Source organism: Portunus trituberculatus, chromosome 46, assembly GCF_017591435.1.
Source record: "Portunus trituberculatus isolate SZX2019 chromosome 46, ASM1759143v1, whole genome shotgun sequence".
In the NCBI taxonomy this organism is placed as follows: domain Eukaryota; kingdom Metazoa; phylum Arthropoda; class Malacostraca; order Decapoda; family Portunidae; genus Portunus; species Portunus trituberculatus.
The window spans coordinates 15,030,355-15,040,594 of record NC_059300.1 but is presented as its reverse complement, the minus strand read 5'-3'; the positions used below and the strand labels follow the sequence as shown (position 1 = coordinate 15,040,594).

The following is a 10,240-nucleotide window of genomic DNA, read 5'->3' as shown; positions in this document are numbered from 1 at the left end:
TGGCTGGGTGACCAGCAGACAACCGAGGTGAATTACACACACACACACACACACACACACACACACACACACACACACGCCCGATAGCTCAGTGGTTAGAGCGCTGGCTTCACAAGCCAGAGGACCGGGGTTCGATTCCCCGGCCGGATGGAGATATTTGGGTGTGTCTCCTTTCACGTGTAGCCCCTGTTCACCTAGCAGTGAGTAGGTACGGGATGTAAATCGAGGAGTTTTGACCTTGTTGTCCCAGTGTGTGGTATGTGCTTTGTCTCAGGCGTGCTTGGTCTCAGGCCTATCCGAAGATCGGAAATAATGAGCTCTGAGCTCGTTCCGTAGGGTAACGTCTGGCTGTCTCGTCAGAGACTGGAACAGATCAAACAGTGTAACACACACGCACACCGAGTAGTGTAGTGGTTAGAACGTTCGACTCACAATCGAGAGGGCCGGGTTCGAGTCCCGGAAAACAGCGAGGAAAATGGGCAAGCCTTTTAATGTGTAGCCTCTGTTCACCTAGCAGTAAATAGGTACGGGATATAACTCGAGGAGTTGTGGCCTCGCTTTCCCGGTGTGTGTTGTATGTGATGTGGTCTCAGTCCTACCCGGAGATCGGTCTATGAGCTCTGAGCTCGCTCCGTAATGGGGAAGATTGGCTGTGTGACCAGCAGACGACCGAGGTGAATTACACACACACACACGCACACACCGCGTAGTGTAGTGGGTAGCACGCTCGACTGACAATCGAGAGGGCCGGGTTCGAATCCCGGGAGCGGCGAGGCAAATGGGCAAACCTCTTAATGTGTGGCCCCTTTTCACCTAGCAGTAAATATGTACGGGATGTAACTCGAGGGGTTGTGGCCTCGCTTTCCCAGTGTGTGGAGTGTGTTATGGTCTCACTCCTACCCGAAGATCAGTCTATGAGCTCTGAACTCGCTCCATAATGGGGAAGACTGGCTAGGTGACCAGCAGACGACCGAGGTGAATTACACACACACACACACACACACACAGACACACACACACACACACACACACACACAGAGAGAGAGAGAGAGAGAGAAAGAGAGAGATCCTATAATCTTGGCGAGGGAAGAAAATTTGCACACACCCACCCACCCACACACACACACACACACACACACACACCTTCCTATTCGTGTCAGGTTAGTCAGAGGCGGCTGCTGAAAACAAGAAAGTGGCTAATAGGAGGACATGCATCTTATCACCAACCTAATGCCAGCAGTGCACGACACACACACACACACACACACACACACACACACACACACCAAAGGGGAAGATAAGGGTGTCGCATGTGGTACCAATCTTGATGTCCTCAGTGTTCTATATATATATTTGGATGATAAAGCGGAAATGACAAAGGGGAAAGGATATATATAAGTATACATATACATACATACATACATACATACACACACAGCCGGACTACTTATTCATTATGTTTCAGGACAACTATTTATTCCTCTTTCTCCTCTCCTTCTTCTTCTTCTTCTTCTTCTTCTTCTTCTTCTTCTTTCTGTTTCACGGCAATCAATGCTTTATTTTTATTTTTTTCTTCTTTAGTATATGTTTAACATGATAGCCGAAAGTTATAAAAAAATAAATAAATAAAAATATACAGTGTGTGTGTGTATAAATATATATATATATATATATATATATATATATATATATATATATATATATATATACACTTCATTTTAATTTTTTCATCTTAAACTTTAAACTTTGCTCAGTATCCCACTTATTCCTCTCGTGAAATAAGCAATGAGTTGCATTTTTGCATATATTGTAACATGACAAGACTTCAATATACATAATACTACATCTTTTCTCACAAACGTCACCCATTATCTTGTCCACTTCACACAACACTCAATGATGTAAGTACAGTATACCACGTGGCACAGTTGTGATCAGATTACTTAAGTGTCCCATCCATGGCCGCAGGTATAGAGTAGTTCAAAGCCTCTCGCGTGTGGAGGTTACAAGGCACAGAGAACGGATGTCAAGATGAGTCTCGGCTTGGCAATTCAGGGGAAGCTATTTTAAAATGAGCACCCCCATCTCATCCCGCCATCCTTCGAAATAGAGTCGTCATCCGGCCTGGCAGCGCGAGGTGTTTATCATAGCGGCGGTGTGGCCTGCTTGTTGTGTGGTGCCTCTGTTTTGGTAGGTGTTGCACTTAGGTGGTCTGTTTTGAGAGAGAGAGAGAGAGAGAGAGAGAGAGAGAGAGAGAGAGAGAGAGAGAGAGAGAAAGAAAGTGTAGGTGTCTTTGTTTATTTCATTAACCGCGATTTTCATTTACATACAAACCTTTTCAAATAATCATCAACAATGACATTATTAAATGGAAAATTGATTAATACTAAACAATATTGATTTATAAGAAAACACACACACACACACACACACACACACACACACACACACTCAGTAAAGCCAACTTAAGGACAGTTGAAGGAGCATTACGTAAAAACATTACAAAATTCCATCTTTATTTACATACTAGAATAGTTGCGGTTTCACTTTTACGATTCTTTTGTTGCTTGGACTCAGCAGCGGCGATGTACTGTGCTATTTTTGCACATGGTGAGAAAATTATTAGAGTAACAGTTGACGTCACTCTGTAGCAGATGGATGGAGTGTCAAGCTTTGTGGCTCTTCCTTCTTCCCTTTCATTCGTGAGTGGCTCTACTTGTCACATGCCTCAGTGTGTTTTTGTATCTTACCTTACGTCACTGTACCTTTAATTATAACAACAGGTAAAGGAGGAAGTGTGTGGCTGAGGTCTTTCTACCTTTATCTCTTTATCTTCTTGACGGCTTTTGTTTCACATTTAAAGTAAGAAAAAGTTGTGGTGCAAATTTTAGCATATAGTTTTGAGAGACACCACTGACAACACAATGGGTGACTTTGTCGTTCAAATCTTTAAGTATCTGTAATTATGTTTTTGATCAATGAAATGAAGAAAAAAATATATGGGATTAAACGAGGTGCCTTATACTGTCAATGATAATCAAAGGGTTAATTATGACAACAGGTAGAAGAGGAAGAAGAGGACGAGTGCATCGGATTGATATCAAAATTACCTCTTTTTCCCGTTAACTATGGCAACAGATGTAAGAAAAATAGTGTGACTAAGGAAAGTTAAAATATTCATGTCTTTCAGTCTGTAATTATATCAACATGTAAAGAAGAAATCATTTGAATAAGTCACTTTTAATAATGGGAACAGGTAAAAGAGGAAGAGCTTGACAGAGAAACATTTCAACACCTAACTTTCTACCTTCAAACTATGTCAACACGCGAAGCAACAGAAGTGTCACGTAGAAATACCAAGACACCTGTCATCTAACCCTTGATAATGTTGGCAGGTCAAACAATAAGAGCGTCCATGAAATATATCAAACAAACGTAAGCAATTCTACCTTCAGCCACGTCAACAGATCGGCATAATATGAGCCGGGAAATATCACATCACCTGCTACACGCTACCTTTCATCGTGCCAACAGGTGAGGTAGCAAGAGTTCGGGCTAGGAATGATCAAAGAGATACCTACATAGTACATTTTTATTCTGTCTCTTAATCCACCGAGGAACGTACAAAGAGAAGCTAAAAATCACTGCGTCAAGTTTTTTAGTTAGCCACGCCCCCTCTCACTCTCTGCCTCTTCCTCCCTGCCCCTCGCCGCGCACCCCTACACCCAACGCCGGCACTCGAATGGCCCAGCAGCCACTCTATAAAGCCCGCTGACGACACGCGGCCAAAACGGCGATGACACAATGCTCTCCTTCGTCCCGAGCTGAGCCGCCGCACTGAACCATGACCTTGAGCACTCTCGCTTGTAACCCTTCGTTGGTAAATGTGTGGGGAGGTAGGTAGAGGTGTGTGTGGACTGTTGAACGCAGCTACTCCCTCCGCAGCGATATACACATACTCTCTCTCTCTCTCTCTCTCTCTCTCTCTCTCTCTCTCTCTCTCTCTCTCTCTCTCTCTCTCTCTCTCTCTCTCTCTCTCTCTCTCTCTCTCTCTCTCTCTCTCTCTCTCTCTCTCTCTCTCTCTCTTTTTTCCCTTAGTAAGTATTCCTATTCATGACTGGTACTTACTTTTTGCCTTACGTTCATTTTATTTTTCCTTCTTGTATTTCATCTTCTGTCACTTTCAACATCACTTACTATTCTTATTCCTTCTTATCTTCTTTCCGTTCTCACTTTTTTATATATTTTTTTTTCTTTTCTGCACACACTCTCTTTCAACTAGCGTTTCTTTCCTTCAGTTCATATTTCTCCACACCATTCACACCTTCACTTTCATCTCACTTCTTAACCTTTACTTTCTCTTTCCTTTTCTTTTCTTCCTTCTCCTCTGTTTCGGACATCAACCTCTCTCCCTCGTTGCCTCCATCGTATCTTTCACCCTTTTTCTCTTTCACACACCGTCTCTCTCTCATTCATATCAGGCAATTTTTGCATGATGTCTGCTTTCCACACCCTATAGTTCGCAGTTTATGTATAATTATCAAAGGGAAGATTCGTTGCTCTTCGTATATAAGTTTATTTAAGGCAAGGAACAGTGGCCAGGTGGTGGAGAGAGCCTGAGTTGTGCTTGTAGTTTGCCTGCCTCAGTTCTCTAGACTCTCAGCATTGTATTTATGTGGTCTGGTGTGATGCATTAGTTTGCTTTCATATGTCAGGCTTTGAGATGTGTTGTTACTCTCTCTCTCTCTCTCTCTCTCTCTCTCTCTCTCTCTCTCTCTCTCTCTCTCTCTCTCTCTCTCTCTCTCTCTCTCTCTCTCTCTCTCTCTCTCTCTCTCTCTCTCTCTCTCTCTCTCTCTCTCTCTCTCTCTCTCTCTCTCTCTCTCATTATATATGTCTTTTTTATTCTTCACGTATCAAACTCAAACTTCTTAACACGGTTTCCCCGCACCACCTTCAAACAAATGGCTGTGAAGTGGGAGGATTTGTTTTTCTCTCTTCCTTTACCACGACTGCTGTGGCTCGAAAATGTGAGGGAGTGTACCTCCAGCGAATTGACTGCTTGTATTGGGAAACAGTATATACGTATACTGCGTGGAGAAAGGTCAAGGAGAGCAGAAGAGGGAGAAAAGAGACAAACATACAGAGACAGAAGACGCACCATCATCATTTTCATACTCTTAAGAATATATATGTATATATATATATATATATATATATATATATATATATATATATATATATATATATATATATATATATATATATATATATATATATATATATATATATATATATATATATATATATATATATATATATATATATATATATATATATATATATATATATATATATATATATATATATATATATATATATATATATATATATATATATATATATATATATATATATATATATATATATATATATATATATATATATATATATATATATATATATATATATATATATATATATATATATATATATATATATATATATATATATATATATATATATATATAAAGAGAGAGAGAGAGAGAGAGAGAGAGAGAGAGAGAGAGAGAGAGAGAGAGAGAGAGAGAGAGAGAGGCAGGTAGACAGACATAGATAAATGAATAGATGAATAGAAAATAAATAAGTAAACAAACCTACTGACTAACACACAAAGTAACTAACAAATAATGACAGAAAGAAGAAACAGATAGACGGAAACAGCGAAGATGCATCATTATCACCCTCACTATCATCATTATCATCATTATTATCAATCAATTCCACCACCACCACCACCACATATCTTACATTCACATAAAATCTTGTTCACCACAATCAGACAAAAACATAAGCCATAACATACTGCAAGAAAAATTTACGGCACAGGAAATTTCAAGGACACGTCATACATATATCAAAGACGCAATATAAACCGGTAATGCATAGAAACTGCTGCACGTACAACCCTGCAAGCAAACTTTTGACTCGACCTTGCGACGTGACTAGACAAACACACCTTATTTAGTTGGGCTGGGATGAGAGCGTTGTATTTTATCATTGAGCTGTCAGTGTAGAATCAAAAAATTTCCGTCTCCTTGAATCTTCTTCACAGACTGTCTCGATTCTCTCACCAATGGCTGCAATATCGTATCTCAACGTAAGAACCTAAGAATATAAGCGCCAAAGATGAGACAGGAGTCTGAGAGAAAAAGCGAAAGATAAGAGAAAACAATTTGTGAAAAAAGAAAAGATGATATAAGGAAAGGGAGACAGAAAGCTAAAAAGAAAGCAAACGGTGAGGAACAAAGTGCAGCAAAGGAAGTGAAGACATTGAGAATGGAGATATACGAGTGATAAAGAAAAAATAGTTTGATTGTTTCATATTAGAGGCGAACAAATGAAAAAAGAAGCCGTTTTTTTTTTTTTTTTTTTGTAGGAGAGCGAGTTTTCATCATACGTGGTATTATTTTTGATAGTTTAAGATTATGTACATGCTCTATTGCGTTTTAGGGCTAGTGTATCCACTCGCACTGTCTCTGCCTTAGTCTCATTCTGCCTTTCTATTCCTTATCCTCTCATCTCTTCTCTTTTTTTTCTCCTCTTCTTGTCACGTCTTTCTTCTCTTTTCTCTCTTTCTCTGCTTTTTTTTATCTTTTTGTCTTTCTCTCGTTGCTTTTATCTTCTCTTGTTGTCTACTCTTCTTTCAGTTTTTCGTTTTTCTCTCTTTTCATACGTTTCCCTTTCATTTAATCTTTTTTCTTGTCTGCCTTTTTTGCTGTTTGTCTATGTTTCTGTCTGTCTGCTCGTGTGTTCGTATGTCTGTCTGTCTGTCTGTTCACACGTCTCTGTCTGTCTGCCTGTCTATATATGTGTGCATGTCTTCTGTAACACACACACACACACACACACACACACACACACACACACACACACACACACATACATATGTATATGAAGGGCGCTAGAGGACGTTCTGTAAGGTATGTCAGGTAGTGCACACATCGCCGCCCACGCTCAGGTGTGTGTGTGTGTGTGTGTGTGTGTGTGTGTGTGTGTGTGTGTGTGTGTGTGTGTGTGTGTGTGTGTGTGTGTTCCTTTCCTGTCCCACCCTCCTTCATCTCTCTCTCTCTCTCTCTCTCTCTCTCTCTCTCTCTCTCTCTCTCTCTCTCTCTCTCTCTCTCTCTCTCTCTCTCTCGCCTATCTTTCCCTGTGTGCTTCTTTTCTTCCACCTCTCTCTTTCCTTTTCGTCCTTTCTTTCTTAACTTTTCTCGCCTTCATTTCTCTTTTTCCTTTTCTCCTTTCTTTTCTCATTTTGTTTCGTTTCGTTTCCTTTCCTTTCTTGTCATTTTATTTTGTTTCGTTTCCTTTCCTTTCCTTTAATTTTCTTTCTTTTCCTTTCCTTTCTTTTTCTTTCCTCTCCTTCCATTTCTATCCGCCTAAATATCCTTTTCTTCCTTTCACTTTCCTTTTTCCTACCACTTTTTTTCCTACCTCTCCTCTCTTCCTCTCTCCCTACTTCCGTCCTTCCGTCCATCCGTCCGTCCTTCCACCCCTCTTTTTTTACTTCCTACCTCTTTTTCTCTCTCTCTCTGTCTCTACATCCTCATCACCCTGGCAAGCCCTGTTCCTCTTAAAAGAAGCCAGATGGGAGGATTAAAGAAGAAAGGAGAGAGGATGGGAGAAAGAATTGTAAAAGTCTTTATAAATAAATTCTTTATCATGACATACATTATCATATATATTTTTGTGTTAATGAAGGAAATAGTGAATACTTCGAAGTGGGAGGGAAGGGGAGAGGGAGAAGAAATTCCATGGTAAGAAAAAAGGTCTTTGCCAGAGATAGGCCGAAGTTCAGAAATGCTTTGCTCCTCCACCACGACTATTTTCCAAGGCCAAAGATGATTTGCTAAATTTACAAGACTTTCTCCTCTTGATAATGTAAAGTCTTGTTAGCCTGTCACTAGAACCGTAAAAAGGAAAACAAACATCCTAAACAAACCGGTGTAACTTCAACTATAACCTATGTAAATAGTGAAGCAGATGCGACGCAGAAGAGTTTCACAACATGCACGGATAACTTAAGCACCCAATTGTTCTATGAGGTGTGTCTGGCTTGGCACACGCACCGCTACCTGATTCCACATTAAGGACGCTACTGATATGTATCCGTGGCACGTACTTTCCACCCACACACACCCTCACCCTCACCTTCACTCTCACCTCAGCACCCACGCCCGTCTTTCCTCATCACTCCAGCACCCTCATCCTTTAAAACCCTCTCATAACCACATTTCCTTATGCTTCTCCGACTCCTCTCTTGTCATTTTAGTTTCATCAGGTTTCTTTACGTTCACTTCTTCATTTATCTTTCTGTCTCTCCTTCCACCGTATTCTTGCTCTCTCTCTCTCTCTCTCTCTCTCTCTCTCTCTCTCTCTCTCTCTCTCTATCTCTATCTCTCTCTCTCTCTCTCATCTATTCACTCTTCATTACTCACTGCCTATCCTTCTTCCTCCTCTATCCTCCTCCTCTCTCCTATCATCCTCTCTCATCCTCCTCCTTCTCCTCCTCCTCCTCCTCCTCCTCCTCATCTCCTCCTCCTCCTCCTCCTCCTGTTCACATTCCTCTACTCCCATGCACTCCTCTCTTCCTCTCTCCTCTTGTTCCTTTCCCTCCCCTACTACACCAACCAACCACCAGCACCTCTTTCATCACTCCCTGTAAAACTAATGGCATTATATTTGTTTCTTTAGTTCATTCGCTGCTTTATCACTGAGCACCGAATGATCAATCACCCGAAGCGAACAGGTGATGAGACCTGAACTGCACATGTGATACAACAGGAAGAGAAACATTAAAGATAGTTAATAAAAGAAGGAAGGGGAAAGGAAAGGTTGAAAAAAAAGATAAAACTCCATCAAGATTAAAGAGGCAACAGTGAAGGACAGCGTGCACAAGTGTAAAGTTTTTGATGTGGGGAGTTGTAGTCTCAAAACACCTCTCTCTCTCTCTCTCTCTCTCTCTCTCTCTCTCTCTCTCTCTCTCTCTCTCTCTCTCTCTCTTCCCAGGCCAGAGGTGCAGTTTTATGTAAGGCATTAAAACAAACTGATGGTGACGGACGATTCCCGGATTATACTCCACTCGCGTCTGAAACCTTTGCGAAGGGGACGGAGGGCTCTGTGCGTAAAGCTTTTAACGGCCCATCTATGTCACGTTCCCAGGGAAGATCTAAGCACGAGGCTGCCGTTGCGAGATTCTTTGGCTTCTCTAAAGGAAAGAAAGAATGAGCGTGAGAGAAAAGCTTTCTTACATATTTGATATTTCATGTCTTATATACAATAGGAATAACCATTATAATATTTATCCAGTACAAGTCGGGATACATCGAGTAACAGTATTCTTTCCTAGGTACTGTTACATTGAATATATTGAAGTTTATTTTAGTCTATATTTGATACAAGAATTGGTTTCGTTAGGTCTTGTGATTTCTTGCAGGTTTCCATGTTCATAAGTTCTTAAACTCATGTAAATGTTGTTTCAGTTCTTTTCTTACTATAGTATCTTTTCTTGTATATCATGAATGGTCCAGATGTTTCATGAACACCTAGAGAAAACTGCTTTAAAGCTCATCTAAAGATGGAGATGGTAATTATACCTTCATCAGATATCCTAAATTCCACAATGCTATAAATACGCAGCATTTAGTGGTTAAATCTCTCATAACAACTGGCAAATTAATTATTTTTCAATAGAATGATACGTCCACTAAAATAGGGCCGTGTATTCTTCTTATCTTTCTGAAAGTATAAAAAAAAAAAAAAATCTGACCATAGCAAAAAAGAAATTAAACATAATGCTACTTTCCACCCTCTTTAGAAAATAATTTACAAGAATGAAAAGAGAAGCCAGTTTCTTTTTTTCATTTTACTTTACTAAACTTTCTTAGTTTAGTAAATCTGATTAATCTGCTTACTGTACACTTTCACTTCTATTACTCTCCTTTATTTAACCTGTCGATAAGTTTTTATTAAGGCTTTCTCGAAACAGATTAACCTTCAGACACTACTTTTCACGAATGATCTGTACTTTCTGTTACTAAGTAGGCCTATATATTTTTCTTTACCGAATCTAACTAGAAACTGATTGATTTACATACTGATATTACATTTTCACTTCAATTGCTCTATAATTAGACATTTTTTACTCTGCCATCTTAAAATCTAAACTGTTTACGGTACACAA

At 39.9% G+C, this 10,240-nt stretch overlaps 1 non-coding gene across 1 annotated transcript; it reads left to right on the top strand.

Moving 5' to 3' along the window:
* Positions 1-704: 704 nt before the first annotated feature.
* On the top strand, positions 705-772 carry Trnav-gac. Its single transcript has one exon. It is a non-coding gene; the product is annotated as a tRNA-Val (tRNA).
* Positions 773-10,240: the final 9,468 nt, after the last annotated feature.